The following is a 16,443-nucleotide window of genomic DNA, read 5'->3' as shown; positions in this document are numbered from 1 at the left end:
AAATAAACAGGGAAAGGATTCTCGGATAAGCGATTTCGTAATATCTGACGAATCACAACAAAGTTTTATGTAAATGAGGAACTGAATGAAAAGTATACGCCAATAAATAGAATACACAGAGTTTCAAAAGTTGCTTTTTATTATGCGTTTTACTTAATATTGGGATTTATTAACTTATTTAATGCAATATTAAAACACACTGTAGAACATTAAAGAGCATTTAAAAAGAAACTATTAATAAGAAGTAGCGTAGTCAACGGTGATTAGCATAGTAAACAGTCACTATGCTAATCACCGATTTTCCTTCGTATCTTAATGAAACATCGAATTCTCATCGAACGAGTTCTCATTCTGCTAATAAAAACTAGTTATTTTTCAATCCACTACCACCAGTGACTTTCTAAAAGATAGTATAGTTAAGTGTCAGTCACAATAATATCAAAAAGATAACTCATATTTTTAAATACGTTGGCCATTAGACCTCCCCCCCCCCCTCACAGTGAAATAAACTATGACTGGAAGACAAGTGGCTCCTAGATGTATTACTCCATAACCTCACTAATAATTATTATTAGTGAAACTGTTAGACCAATCACTAATAAAACTGATAATGATGCACATAAACAATTATCGCATAAATTAGTCCCCAAAATAATAATAAAGAGTAATATGGAATGCCATAAATAGTTATCGTAAAAATTCCTAGAACCAATATATAATACACAGAAAAAGAAAAAAAAAAACAGATAGCATCTGATTACAGTAGAACAAGAGACATGCGAGGTACATACTTTTCATAATAGGGATTACCATACGAACTTCAGTCATGCAAAGTAGGTGTGTCAAGGTATCTGATGTGGACCAAAAATTGACTCCTAGAATCGATTTTGGCTGGTAGTTGACTGAATAAATAGCGTACCTGCTTTCTACTTAACAGGCTGCGATTTCAAATCCCGCCATGTGCATGAAAGTTGACTAATGTTCTCAGGTGCGAGATGAATTTCATTCCCGATGTGAGACAACCCCGCTGCCTATTAGAGGCACGAAATGACTTTGAAAAGTTCCATGTTTGGTCTTTCACGAAAGTGTGAATTACGTACTTTTACGTCCTGCAGTAATGACATACAACCTGTTAAAAGTACATACAAGCACGTACACATTTACTGATTAGATGAAGCTCTCATACGTCAACAGAAATACGTTAATCAAAATTAATGTTGTTTGCAATGGAATAATGCTCAACCGAATATGCTGAAATTTGATATCAAATCTCTTTTGCTATATAATAATCATGTACTATACCTAAGTTTGTACTATTTAAATAAAATTTAATTATCTAAATTTCAGTAAAGTTGTGGTGATACTAATCAGTAATAATAGGGGAAACCATAATTTAAAAAAAAAAAAAAAATTAAGAGTCCTACCTTCGGATAAGAGATACTGTCGTAATAGTCGGTTAATATAATGTCTTCCCTCTGTCTAATAACCTCTGTCTAAACACCACAAATCAATAGATATAGCTGCAGTAGTGAAAAGCTGAACTTGTACAAAATATGCCATTCCTTCTCTCATATTTAAATCACTCTTTGGGCAGTGTTCGTAATAAGAGCAAGTGGAGTATTTTGTAAAAAAACTGACCGAATAAAAAATATACGATTTAAAAATTAACGAAAAACAATAAGCGATTTAAATTAAGCATAAGCATTATTATTGTTAAGAGAGACCTCCAGGGAATCAGGGACACATCAAGCGAAACCACAAACACAGTTGTCACAACTATTCTTGAATTCATTCCCACTATGCATTCCGATCGCGCACCACTCTATGAGAGAAAAATCTAGCTATCATCCCGTTTCTTGACTGCATTCATTATAATCCATGGATGTTCTCTCATCCATGGATTATAATGAATCTCCCCATCCTCTAGAAAATGAAATATTCCATCTACCGGTACCACCCCTCTTTCTTCTATGTGGTAGTGTCTGCAGTCCACACATCCTCAATAAGTCTTCATAATCTGTATTCCACAATTCTGATATTATCATAAACACTCTTCTTTGAATTTTCCCTTCTTTTGTTTAATGTTAATTAAACAAAATGCAAAGTATTTAAATATTCCTGCACTATATCAAACCTTCCATATAGTGTACACGTTGACTTACACCTACAACCGCAAAGAAATACCAACTACACAAATAAGCAGTTGTTTTAAACTCTCAGTACCGCAGCATGAAAATAAATGAATAATAATAAGTAAATAAATACATAAAATTGCAAAGAAATAAAAAATAACTAGAGTAAATCATTTTAAAGATCTTCATTGCATCGTACTTTAAATTTCATCACGGTCAGTTAGATTTCTAATAGCACAAGTGAAGTGAATTGTTTTTAATTATTTTATTGATTATAAAATAGGAGAGAGAGAAAGAGAAAGCTTTAAATATTTGAATTAGCGAAAGACGATCCAATGTTAAGTAATAACGTGTTCAGTTGTTCTTTCTACTTGATTAATTACTCTTAATTGAATTTATAGCTAAAATTTAAATGGACAGGTGATAAGAAGCACAGATATCTTACACTGATCAACAAACGAAACTGGTTTTACAACTAAAATTACTTTAAGTACTTCTAATGTATTTCGAGGTGCTGAATCCAAATCTCAATTCCAAAAATTCCATCACGTAAGATTTTTTACAGTTATGTAGCTTCGGAATATTTTATCACATGTATTACTAATAATGCTAAAATTATAAATACTGTCATTTAATCGTCTTAGCCGCTGTGACTCTCGAGGTATCTAGCAATAGTTTTAAAATGAATGGAAGCAGAGTTGTAACATGTTTGAACACGTTCTAACCTGTCTTACATCACGGTATTACAAATTCGTCCGTCAGATTTCTCGCATATATCCAAATGATAATTTATTATTATATCGCATTTAAATCACAGGGTGTAAAAGAAGTACAGCTTGTTCTTGTTCTGTATGATCGGTTTATTAGTGTTAAGCTGCAATACGATATCACTCAGGCGGTATGGACCGTATACTTTCATTACTCTGGGTATGAAACAGAGGACTAAGATTTAAAAAAAAAAAAAAAATAGGCTGCTCATTGTTGCACGTCATTTAACTCAATGGATTTGGGTAATAGGTCGGCATATGATTTTGGATGCAAATGACTTGGAGAGATTAATGAATCATATAACAGATGCTTAACTAATACCTCTTGATTTTCTATGAAAAACATTTGATATCAGAGCCTCGGTAGCTCAGTAGACGAAGCTCTTTGGTCGGAAAGACGCGTTCGATTCCCGTCAGCAACGTGAGGAACCTTTATCTGGTCTCTTTCGACTAAAGGTGAGTTAGCCGATCTCATACGGAGGTAGGTTTTTGTTTTTACCCGGAAACTTGGGTTGGACTTCATTCAAAACCATCTTTCTAGTATTGACCACGAACGTATCATAATAGCTGGAGACTTTAACTGCACTCTTGACCAAAAAAAAGACAGACTTCAATGTTCTGAACATCGTAGCTCATTAATAAACAAACTTCAAACACTGGTAAACGTTAATGAACTCATTGACGTCTTTCAGCATCAACATCCAGATAAGAGGTCCTATACATGGAGATCAGCAATCACAGCAACTAATAGGCCTCTCTACCAAGCACGACTGAACAGATACTACATCTCCAGACAGACTGTTCCTCTAGTTAGAAACATCTCACACATTCCTTCCTACATCTCAGATCATTGCTTCATAAAACTGCAACTTTCATTATCTTTGGAAGCATCCAAATCAGGAAGTGCCTCCTGGATATTCAACAATACCCTCCTGAAAGATGCAGATTATTCAGATAGCTGGCTTTAACTCAGGCTTTAATAACTAACCTCACTCACTCGAAAGGGAATACAGAACCAATGAAAACATGGTGCCTCCACCTAAAATCATGAATAAAATCCTTTACGCAGATTCATTAAGCTCGACCTTCTATTTTTTTTAATTTATTTCTGGAACTAATAAATTATTTTGTTGAAGTTGAGATACATAGAGATCAGATTGTTGTTGAGATAAATTGAAATCTCCAACTGAATCATTCATTTCCTTCTACTCAGTTATGTACAATTTGTTGACAAATATATAAATGCGTTCAGATGATGGCTACTTCCTATCCGAACTGCAAGCAGTTACCAGAAAAATCAACAGAGGAACATTAGCAGCCGACAACTCGAAGAACAGCTCCCATATATCCCAGAAGAAAGCTCTGAATATCATTCAGCCCTCAAAGACAGTTAAAATTTCACACAATGGGCGCCCTACTTGTATCGCGTCATACACAAGTATATTTCAAATGCACCCAAAAATATTTTTTCACTTTGGAAAAAAAAATACCAGGCAGCAAACTGCATCTCTACTATTAGACTTCAAGATGGCAGCATCACAGAAGATCCAAGTAAAATCACTTCCAAAATCTTACAATACTATAAGAATGCATACAGCTCTACATCAGGCCATTAACGAAATACTCAAAGAAACAAAAAGAATCTCTGCAACAGATCGGAACCACATAGAAAAACCAATCACTCTAGATGAACTGAAAACTGCATGCGCATCCTTGCCAAAGAACAAATCTTCCCGGCCTTGATGGTCTCACAACAGAGTTTTTCCAAATCTTCTGGAATCAACTCCGACCACTTCTCCATAAAACACTGCAAAAGGCCTACCTCAATGGACTCCCATAATCCGTCACGACCTCAGCAGCACGATTGACACTAAAGAAGGGAGACCACACAGACATCTGAAACTGGCGTCCAATCTCACTAATCAATACAGATTGCAAAATCATTTCCAAAGTTATTGCAAACAGACTAAAGCCAACACTGCCTGAAGTTACTGGCCGACATCAAACTTATTCTGTTCCAGGAAGACCAATACATGATAACCTCCATTTAATAAGAGATCTCATCCACATCGCAAACAGCCAAAATAAAAACCTAGCACTCGTCAACCTTGATCAGGAGAAGGCTTTCGACAGAGTAGAGCACGAGTACCTTTATGAAGTCCTGAAGGCATTCGGCTATGGTCCTCTCATCATTGAAACAGTCCAATTGCTATACAGAGATGCACTCTTCTGTTTAAAAATCAACAACAGGCTCACCCGCACTTTGCCATACTCTCGAGGGATCAAGCAAGGATGTCCTTTCTCTGGACAATTATACACACTGGTCATAGAACCTTTCTTAAAAATAGTACACGATATCATGATCTTCAAACGAACCAGCATAACAGAACCACATCTAAAAATACGCCTATCAGCATATGCCGATGACGTCATCGTAATAATCCGTAATGACGAAGAAATGACAGTAACCGATGAAGCACACAGACTCCAATATGCCAAAGCCTCGGGGACCTAATTAAACTCTGCAAAAACCACTAGCTTGTGGTCAGGCAGATGGAAGACCAGAACTGATTCTCCGATTGAATGTACCTGGTCAAATGAAGGACAAACATACTTAGCTGTACACCTTGGCAACCCCAAAATATATAACGTACTGAACTGTGCACAGCTGCATAACCGATTTAAAAAGTTGCTAGGAAAATGGAACTGCATTCGTTCAATGTCTTCACTGAAAGGAAGAGTCTTAACAATCAACCAGATGGCTGCGAGTGTGCTATCGCATACCCACAAAGTACTGACACCAATTGAAGACTTTCTCCGTCACAAGCCACTCAATAAGGGAGGTCAAGGCCTGATTTCCCTTGAAAACAAAATTACATCCTTCAGGATATAATCTTCTTCTAAATTATATCTTTCTTCTAAAGACAACTCAGTACAATCATACTTATGTAGTTACATAAGTATGATTGTTGAAGACTTGAAAGACTTCGATTACATCGTGAAATCACCCACCAGAGGACTTGCACTTTCCACAGTTCTCCAAATGGCCACTTCTGTGCCACAACTTCCTAAACTACCTAATTTTTACAAAGATTAGATTTTTACAAAGATTATAATCAACCAGATGGCTGCGAGTGTGCTATGGTATACCCTCAACGTACTGGAACTGGGCAGGAATAAGAATCATAGGGTACTTCTGATCCAGACCCTAAAGTGGAAAACACTCACATGCCTAGCATTGAAAAACCAAAAAATTGAAAAGTAATATCAACAGATGCAAGCTGCTATTATAAAAGGCTTCTCAGATATCGCTACACCTCAGGGAATCCGTATTCCTTCTGGAAACTGTGGGGAGCTCAACTTTCATCTTGCATCTCTGAAGCCTCACTTCCAATTCTTCCCTCCAACTACAAGAAAATATACCACTTCCTTGTCAATACCTTCAACTTCGCCCTTCGTATATTCATCCTTAACCCTCTCATCTACAAAGATGCACATGCCGCCCAGTTTTCAGTGGGATCTTTCATATAAATCGAAGTGTACCAAACCAGATTTCGATATACAGTGGAGACTATGGCATAGCATCTTGCCAACTCCTGCTATGCACTACAAATTTCAACTTAGAGAATCGGATCAGTGTCTCTTCCGCGAAGTTTCAGGTAACTTGAAACATACATATCTAACATGTCCCGCAAACAAAGCGATGATCACCTATGCCCTTAATACTGTCTCTAGCACCTGTAACTACGCACACAGCCAAGAAGACTACTGAAATTTAGTCCATAAAGAAGAGAAAGACACAGAATATACAATTTCCTCTTTATCTGGCTGCGCCAAGACCGTCACTTACAGTTTCTACCTTAAGCAGAAGAAATAACCAACACCTATCCATCACTGAATCGGAACAAACCCTCATGTGTAGTCTACGTCGGAAACTACAAAGCAGGGTTTCACTGAAATTTGATTATTACAAAGAAACAAGAACAAAAGCGAAATTCATAGAGGAGTGGAAATAACTGGTACCCTGTTCTGGATTGCCGACGACGATACACTTCAGCTGAAAAATAACTAAAAGTGATACTGAACTTTAATATTGACTCCTACTAAAAAGACAAATCCTGTCTTTTTAGTAGTCATGTATCTTTTGCCTCCTTTTTATTGTATCTAAAAAGAAAATCCTTTTTTTCCTCTGTAATATATATTCTTATAATATGTAAATAGTCCTTTGTTGCCTATCTTCCAATGTATATTTCTTCAAGTTTAAAAAAAAAAATCTCTCATATGAATTAGATATCTACCTGAAATAGCGAAACGACTTGGATTTCTCAGTAGGTATTCATATTTAGAATCCAACTAAGAATTCGTAGACTTAGGTACAAAATATATGTATGGGATTATAAAACCTATTTCTGATAAGTTTAATGCTTATGATTACCATGAACATAAAATATAAAATAAAATATCTTTATTAAATTTTTATTTAATAAATCTTTATTTATAAAATATCTTGGTCATTTCAATTTTGCTTAAATCCTACAACTTAATACTTATGTTGCAAAATTATGTGAAACTGTGCTACAATATCATGCCGAATCCTACAGAATTAGCAAATAGTTGTCAAAATAATGAAAGACGCTGTTTGGCAAAAATTTTAAGATACTGTTGTTCATTGAATGATTACAAAAGATATACATCGGGGTATAATTAATCTGTTCAATTAACAGGTCAAGAAGCTTACATGCCCATCAAGACCTCAGCACCTACTGTATATGCTTTAATGACAGGCTAGGTTGTCCGAGTGGACAATATATCATCTTTCTAACAGGTTGCGAGTTTGACATAGGTCTTTAGATGGGGATTGAATTCAATCGCTCAATGTGAGACCATTTACCGGCTACCTGGACATGTGAAGTGGCTCTTGAAAAAAAAAAAAAAACCTCCATGTTTGGTATATAGCAGGGTTTCCGAATTATATAAGAAATAACCAAAATATAGAAAGATATAAATAAATGAGCCTTCGCCAATACACAGTGCTCACATTATAGGTAACCTTTCGTCGACGGGAGTTACATAAGGCTGTGACACTGAGATCAAACACAGGATCAGCATCGACAAAACACACATTATTTAAGAGCCGTTTTGAAATTGTATTTATTGTTGACACATAAGTCAATGCACATATATGAGAAAAACACGTGGCTATTAGAGAACACAGAAAGAAAAAAAAGTGTTATACGAATAAATAAATGATGAATATCAATGTTTACAGAATAAATTTTCACTTTTATGGAATTATTTTTGAATATTTCTAATAATGTTCGTTTTTGAATTATTGTTAATTCTTTTAGTCTGATCAGTAATTTCAAGATTATATACAAATAAACCTTCTTCCAACAATAACACTCCTAGAACACTGGTTCTTCGGCACTGTTTAAAACTTTGCTTTAAAAAAAAAAACTCCATAGTTGGACCTCGAGAGTATTATGGAGCAGGTGCAGACTTGCCAACTTTTTTTTAATATGACTCGCACCCATGAATGGTTGTAAACCTAATACAATCAATACCGTGGACGAGCATAGGCTTCCAATAAGCGGGTAGCGTTCCCACACTGGGCGATGAATTTCACCCACCAGCTAAAGTATTCACAAACATACACGTCCACGACAAGATTCTACCCCAGAGCTGTTGGTTCGAGAGCGAGTAGTCCGACCACTCTGCAAACCAGGCAGGCAAAATTTGCCTACTGTCAACGATTACAGTCGAAAAAATCCTGGGACCTGTAATTCTCCCTCATCTTTTTCCGCTTCCAAATTCCATCCTACACTGCACAACAAGAAATAATTTCGTTGTCTTTCTACTGATTTTGAAATGATCTTGGCTTTGTTTCCTGATGACCGCACATTATGCATTCAAAAAAGTAAAAGAGCCGTTAGGTCAATTTGCGGAAATCACTCGTTAAAAATCACCTTAATTCATTAAACAGTTTGTCAAATTCAGATGGTGAAAAAGACAACAGTTCTTAACACCACTCAGAGCTGCTATAATATAACAAAGGAAGGAAGGAAGGAAGGAAATCAGTTGCAACGGATTCGCATCCATTACTGTTATGTCAATATAATTCATAGCGTAGTATTATAAGTAGGAGTAACCGATCAAAACACCCCAACAAGGTTCGTTCCAATTCCTGAGACAAAATAAATAAACTATTAATCTTTAGTGTCCTCATGATCGCAGCCGGAGGTTTAATTCATTCTTCGTTTGCCTTTCATTTTAATTTGCTACCGGAGTATCTGTAATTATATACAAATCGAATTCTGGATAGATATAATTGTAGTCATACGATCTTAATTCGTACGTACGAATTAAGATCGTAGTCATACGATCTTAATTCGTACGTATACATGAGTCGTGTACGATACTGTATAAGCTTCTGAAACTTTAAGGTTAGTTCTGAAACTATAAGCTAAGGATAGAAAAGCAGCTGCATACTTACAATAAATAATCATGTTTATGAACACAAGAACTAGTCATGTTTATTTCGAATGAAAAAAAAGTCAAGAGGTAAAGTAGAATCTCTGTTTCATTCCAAGGGTTCGAAAGAAACTTTGTGTCAAAGTTTAAGTTTCCTTCGATAGTCATTTAAAGAGCGTAGAAGTGAACTCGAAAAGTGTGTCCTGTCGACAGCGGTAAACAAAAGTCAGCACAACTTTCAGGTGTTAAGTTGCTCACTAAGATTTCTGACGACGTTCACTGGCAGAAGTTTGGCAATTTCATGGTTGAAAGTCACTGTGTCAATTTAGAAACCAGCATCGTGTTTTCATTTTCTATCTTTCTTTTCCCAACGCAGTGTAGGTTGTGTAATCAGTAACTTGGTAGCACTAAAATATATGCATTTCTCAACTGACACTGAAAGAGTTTCACAGAAAAGTTATTAAAAACTAAAGCGAATATTAAGCACCAAAATAAGGCTACAGAAAAACCGAAAGGCTGAATTCAAAAAACTGCATTTTGTAAGCTGAGCTACCTATAAAGGGCCAAGCAAAATAGTCGTTAATTGCACACTCAAGGGGTGGTAGAATTTCGCATTATGTGTACAGAATGGTGGCAACTTTGAATTGTGAAACTCTAGTGACGAAATAACAGACTGTGGCCAACATTCGCATTCAGATTTCCTTTTTATAGCAAAAATATTACAGTATTATTATTAAAATACACAAACATGAAAAAAGTCTAAATAATTAAAACTAACTTGATTATTTATAAATCAGTTTTACTATCAGTTAAGATTATATCTAATTCTGTATACGAAGCACACAGAATCTGGTGATTCTGTATAAGAAGATAATACTGATGAGTATACTTTGAAAGTACTGTAATCAGAAAAATTAATAAAATTATGAAAGTATCTAACAAGAAACACAAGGGTGGAGAAACAAACAACAAACAGAAGCAATGAAAAAAAAAAACTAATATAGTACATGCACAAATGCAAATAATAAGAAAGTGAAAAAAAAAATAAAAATAAAAATAAAAACAGCATGTGATGCAATTTCTAAAAGCCTGGCAGTTGAAGAAAGTGAAACGAACGAAACGAAATGAAGAGTACGATGCAAGTAAATCGTAAATAACTTAAAGAGGTTGTTTCTTATGGCAATTCAATTCTAGGATTCAAGAAATGAGCCACGACATCAACATGTTTCCAGAGACAACAAAGTATTTACTTGCACTTCAGGCCTCCCACCGGTATGCAAAAAGCGTAGTCTTACATCAAGTGATGAACCTTCTACACCTAAATTCTTCTACACCTAAAAATTCAATCCCGCATTCGCCCGAGCTTCTGCGTCCATCATGGATGTATAACTTGTACTGCTCCTCACCTTCCTTTTTTATGCCTTTAATCAGTTTGTCTCAGGTCATATAAATAAGGTCATAAGAAATTCTGTTTCCTAGGTGAATTCCTATTCCGAAAACATGAGGCAGGATTCGGATTTGTTTTAGGATACAAACTAGTCAATGAAAGAATAATAATGGCAAGATTTGTAGCAAGAAAATTGAACATCATAGCGATTTAGATATATTCACTTTTCAGAAAGTACTGAAGAAACAATACAGTTGTTCTGTAGCAGCTTGGAAATAACCTACCTTGAAATCAGTACTAAAAAAAGATATACTGATTATTAGAATTAAGTTGAAACTCAAGCGACAAGTGAAGGCACAGTATCACAGTCAGAGAGATATGGGGGACACTGAGTGAGGAAATTACAGGGAAAGTGTATAGGAGAGTGGTCGATGACGAACTGAAATTCATTACGGAAAAGGAACTGGAGGAGAGAAACAACAACAAACTGGTGTCCGCAACCAAGAAAGCAGTGGAGCAAATGGTTCCAAGACAGAAAAGCTAAAGAAGACGCGAATCTCAAAGGAGACATTAAAGATACTCAAGAAAAAAAGAGAATTAAAGATTACGAGAGAGATCTATGTGGAAATGAAGAACAGTATATAGAAAAATGCAATTAAGGGAAGGGGCCTGTTAGGGTAGATCAGAAAGTGGCATGGACTGTACTCAAATTTTATGGAGTGAATAGGAACCTCATATGTCTCTTGCAGAACATCACTGAAATGTTGTGTGAAACTGTCGAGAAATAAGATGGTTCCAGACAACAAGAGGAACGAGACAAGAAGACCCGATATCTTCAAGTCTGTATTATACTTTTGGAAGAACAAGGGATATCATAAAACATAATATAAGCGGAATTTCAATTCAAGATACTAAAATAAGCAATTTGCGATTTGCAGATGACATAGTCAAGCAAGTGAAAAAGGAAAGAGATGTGGACTGATAAGGAAAATCAATAAAAACAATAAATTCGGAGAGAAGAGGATGCAGATAGCAAATAAAGGTCAACGGACATGAGTTTGAAGAGGTTAAGAACTTCACATACCAAGATAACATGACGCATGATTTAGACTGTAAAAAAGAGGTAACATGTCGGATAAAAAAAGCTGAAGTAAACTTATGGGCAATACACAAGATATGGAAAAGTAAATCAGTTAGCCTTCCCATAAAACTGAGACTACTGGAAACGTCCCTACTCAAGTGCTCTCTATTTCTGTGAGACATGAGTAATGGTCAAAGACTCCGTCACACGAATATTGGATTTCGAACGAACACATTACAGAAAGATTCTACGAGTAGGGACGTTTCGAACAGTCTCAGTTTTATGGGAAGGCTAACTGATTTACTTTTCCATATCTTGTGCATTGCCTGCAGGTTTACTTTAGCTTTTGTTATCCGACATGTTACCTCTTTTATACAGTCTAAATCATGCGTCTATAAATCAACCCTATTGAACATCTGTGGGATGGACTGTAGCATCGAGTGAGGTCAAGAGACATCCGCCCCACAACAGTCCAGGACCTCAATTCAAGCCTACGGGAAGAATGGTCTAAAATTCCCTTAGTGCGCTTATGGAAAGTATTCCCCATAGGATAGCTGCAATCATCGAAGCGAAAGGAGATTCTACATCTTGTTAAGGTGGCCGCCACGGCTGTTTGTTCCTCGCTCTATGGTGTCCGTTGACTTCTTTGCAAGCAGTGTACATGCCTTCGGCGTTGTAATTAGCAATACTTAATGAGTTCTTAATGAAGTCCAGGTGTTCATGGTTGATTTACCTGGCATCTGTTATTATATTCAGAGTAGGTTTGGGACTGTCAGCAATGGCTTTTTGATATTTTTTTTTAATAGTCCATGTTTATAATGGAGAGGTCGTCAGTATTCCATACTGGTAATGTCACTTTGAGAGGGGGGGAGGGATTGGTTGACAAGTATTGTCATAACAAGTGAAAAGTCATCGGTAATTGCTTCAATATATATTCTGTTGAGGAGAAATCCAAAATTGTTCCCGGAAAGACTGATGGACCAATGAAGGACTGATGAAGAATAAATAGGCTTACTACGGATTATGAGCACAGTGTTTATTAGGGTTGAGGTGGGGAGTCATTCGTAAAAGTTTCAAGTTTCTTGAGTAGGGTTCCAGGATTATTCAACCCATCCACAGCATTAAGCTACTGTACTAACGTATAATACGTTTAATATCGTATGTTAACACATTGGGTAAGCCTGACATAAAGACAAACAGTAAATAAACTGTGTACATTCATAACAAGTCAAAAAGTAACTAAATTCATGGGTTGGGTTGGGGTTGCGGTCGTAGTTGCAGCGAGCCTGCGTAGCTGAGTTCAGTATCAACGATGCCGTTTGGCTGAAAGGACCTCTGCTCGAAACCCTATGACACGAGAAACGTTTATAATGGCTTTTCAACTAAAAGTGAGTTAGCCGGTCCCATAAGGATGTGGAAAGGTTTTTCCTTCCGGAAACTCGAGTTTATCACCCCGCAAAACAGGCAAACTGGCTAGAAAAATACGTGCAATTAACGAACATAATACACTAGCCTCAGACCCTCAGTTACTTTGACCGTAATTGAAAATGCCTCAACCCTTAATCGCGGCAGAAGTAACCAAGTGTATCAAGAAAGTGTACTACGTCTATAAATTGCGTGTTCGTTCTTCTGGACGGTTTTGCTGTTTTCACAGAATGAAAAAAACCAGCGTCTTTCGGAAGGAAAGCCGTGTCACTTCCGTAGGAAACCGCTAACCCACCTCAAATCTAGTCTTAGATGATAATCGCAAGAAAAAGGTAAACTTTAATCCAGCCAGGTAACTAATTTGGCAAACGTTTCGAAATGAAATAGGCTATATGTTAGAAAAAGCAATAAAAATTGCCAGCGATTTATTGCCATTTACTGCCAACATACAGAATTAGTACTATCATTCTGAAATGTTTAGCCGAATTTTGAAATCAATACTGTACTTAGTACAGTAGATATTCTAAATATCAAAATGGTTTTGAATCATCAAGGCCACCAGCAAATTGTTCGTAACGATTATTCAAAAATACAAGATTTCGCACCCACTCTCCATCGACGAAATCCTTACCAGTAGTCATGTGAAAGGTCTCTCATTATGTGGATATTAAACATGATCCGATGTAAAATTTATACATTCCTCTTAAGAATTTTCGAATGTTACTAATTTCCAAGATAACTGAGTATATGACAGAAAGGAAGGCAACGCAATAGAAAAAAAACAACTCATTTCTGGATTGAGTTCTATTTTTTTATCGCAGAACCACTGAAATATCATCAAAACCAGCAGACTTTTTTTGTTGGATATTTAGACTGGTCATGATGCTTCTGATCTCATTCTGACCAAAAATCAAATTCGGTGTTAAATGCGATATAAACAGCAAAAGCAGAAAACTTCAGAAGGTCTGCTTTCTCTCTAGATGATGGATAATCATTTGGATGAAAAGAGGTTGAAGAAAGGCTAGATAAAAACAGTGTTAATAATTTTTAACAGAAGGAATCAGGAGGCACCGCTGGCTTTTTTTATTTGATAATTCTACAAGCCAAAGACCTGAAACATAGAGCACATTATTACGATAAGTGAAGTGAGAACCAGGTAGTCATGGAGTTTGCTCTGGAATCCAACTATTATAATTTTTCTAGCTTACTATAAGAAATATGATCCGGGAACGGATAGTGAAAATCATCTTTCATCTTTTGTGCTACTGCAACGAACTTTGAAATTGAACCCACGATTTCGATGAACACCGATTTTACTATGACCAATTTGTATCTCAGACTGCTGTGTGACAGCCATCCCTTACCTTCGAAGACCAAGGTAAGGGACAAGATGAACGAAGGTTTCATGCTTTATAAAATTGCTTTAATGATGCGATCAGCTTAAATGTTAGGATTCAATCCACGAAATAATTTGAAAATAAACAATAAACAGACAAAATATAAGCAATTTTCTATTTGGTATATCAACTTAATATGCTGTCTCTATCACTCTTAAAATATCACTAGCCATTCTGAACTTTCTAATTTTTTTCCTTTAATTCTTCACTTTCTTCCATCTAACTTCCCAAACAGAATTACGGCCGAAGTGACTTACGGCCCTCCATTATGTGTTTGCTAATGCATATGTTCTCCGGTATGTTTGTCTCTTTTGTGACAATTGTTTCATCTCTGATGAAACAATGGCACCTTCGTGAAAATCTCTTGTAAAGGAGCTTCGTATCCTAGACGAGATCCTAATACTGGTCTTTCGAACCAAAGACCATTGTCTATACAGAGTGAACTAGGAAAGCTCCCCTAGGAAATAAATATAAATTATTACGAAAATAATTCCCTCAGTATTCTTATAATGCCAGACATCGCAAGATTAAAAATGCTTATGAGTGTTCCGTAGAAGAAATTGACCACGAGGTTGTAATCCGAACTGTCAAGAGTTGCACTATATACAGTCGTAGTATACTTATAGGATTTAATGGTTAGAAGCGTACTTAAAAAGCAGCATATAATGCAGTGCACTCAAGAATTATGGATTAAAAAATCAAAAGTGTTTGGACAGAGCTTAAGATTTTTTCTTATTTGAGTTTCAACTTACTCCTGAAGAGATAATTGATATTACATGAAGAAGAAACGGAGGAAAATCAAAGATTTCATGGTAAAGAAACAGAGGAGAGTCAAAAATGGTTTTGTATACTTTAAGGCTCCAGTAATCGTAGGGGGTGTTATACGAGATGAAATTCATCTAAGATATGGAAGTGGCACTATATAGGTTTGGCTCTCTGATAAGTACAAAAACTTTCCTGAGAATGAACACACCTAGGCAAGGGTCAAAGTGGTGTTTGTACATACTACCTTAGAGATATACCAGGAAATAAGCCCTCCAATACCCAATTCAGAATACCATCATTTCAGTGTAGATAACAATTCGATTAACCTTTTAGATTTGACGGGTAGAACCAGTTCATTGCTGATAGATGTTTATTCTTCCATCTCAAGATGAATACAGCATCTCCTTTCCAGCCTACAGAGGAATATGCTTAACAGTTACAAAAACGTACATAATTGCAAGCACATATTTTCAGATAAGTAAGAATAGACAGCAAATGCCCAACATCTACTGCCTATTCTTACTTATGTCCGGAGTAAGGAACATTTGTGTAGACCATATGTGAAATCTCTGAGTTCACATATCACGTACACATAATGATAATACGCTACTGGTTGTGTTGCGCATCTGCTGTGTCTTACCACTTCTGCCATATATTTTAGTATTCTTATTTGACAAATACTTATTTTCCAAGCAGCTGGGAATATTATGGTGTAGATTTTCACGCAATCAACTATTTGTGCTGCAAAATAGTTGACTGCATGACAATCTACAGAATAATATTCACAGCTGCTTGGAAAAATATATAGATATGTCAGACAAGAATACTAAAAATATGGCAGAAATAGTTTGTAAACTTGAGTGATAGGCCGGAACTCGTTCAGGTACACTAAACAGTAAATAAAATTCTCTAAGAACATGGATACGGTTTCTTGGCGAGATATCATTTACTAAACGACAAACAAGAATTTGTTTGAAACAAATTTTTATTATGATGCATTTTACCAAGTTTTTCAAAA

Source organism: Typopeltis vanoorti, chromosome 12 (genome assembly GCF_054136105.1).
Source record: "Typopeltis vanoorti isolate ZY-2024b chromosome 12, IOZ_Tvanoo_1.0, whole genome shotgun sequence".
Lineage (NCBI taxonomy): Eukaryota > Metazoa > Arthropoda > Arachnida > Uropygi > Thelyphonidae > Typopeltis > Typopeltis vanoorti.
This window is presented reverse-complemented; position numbering follows the sequence as displayed.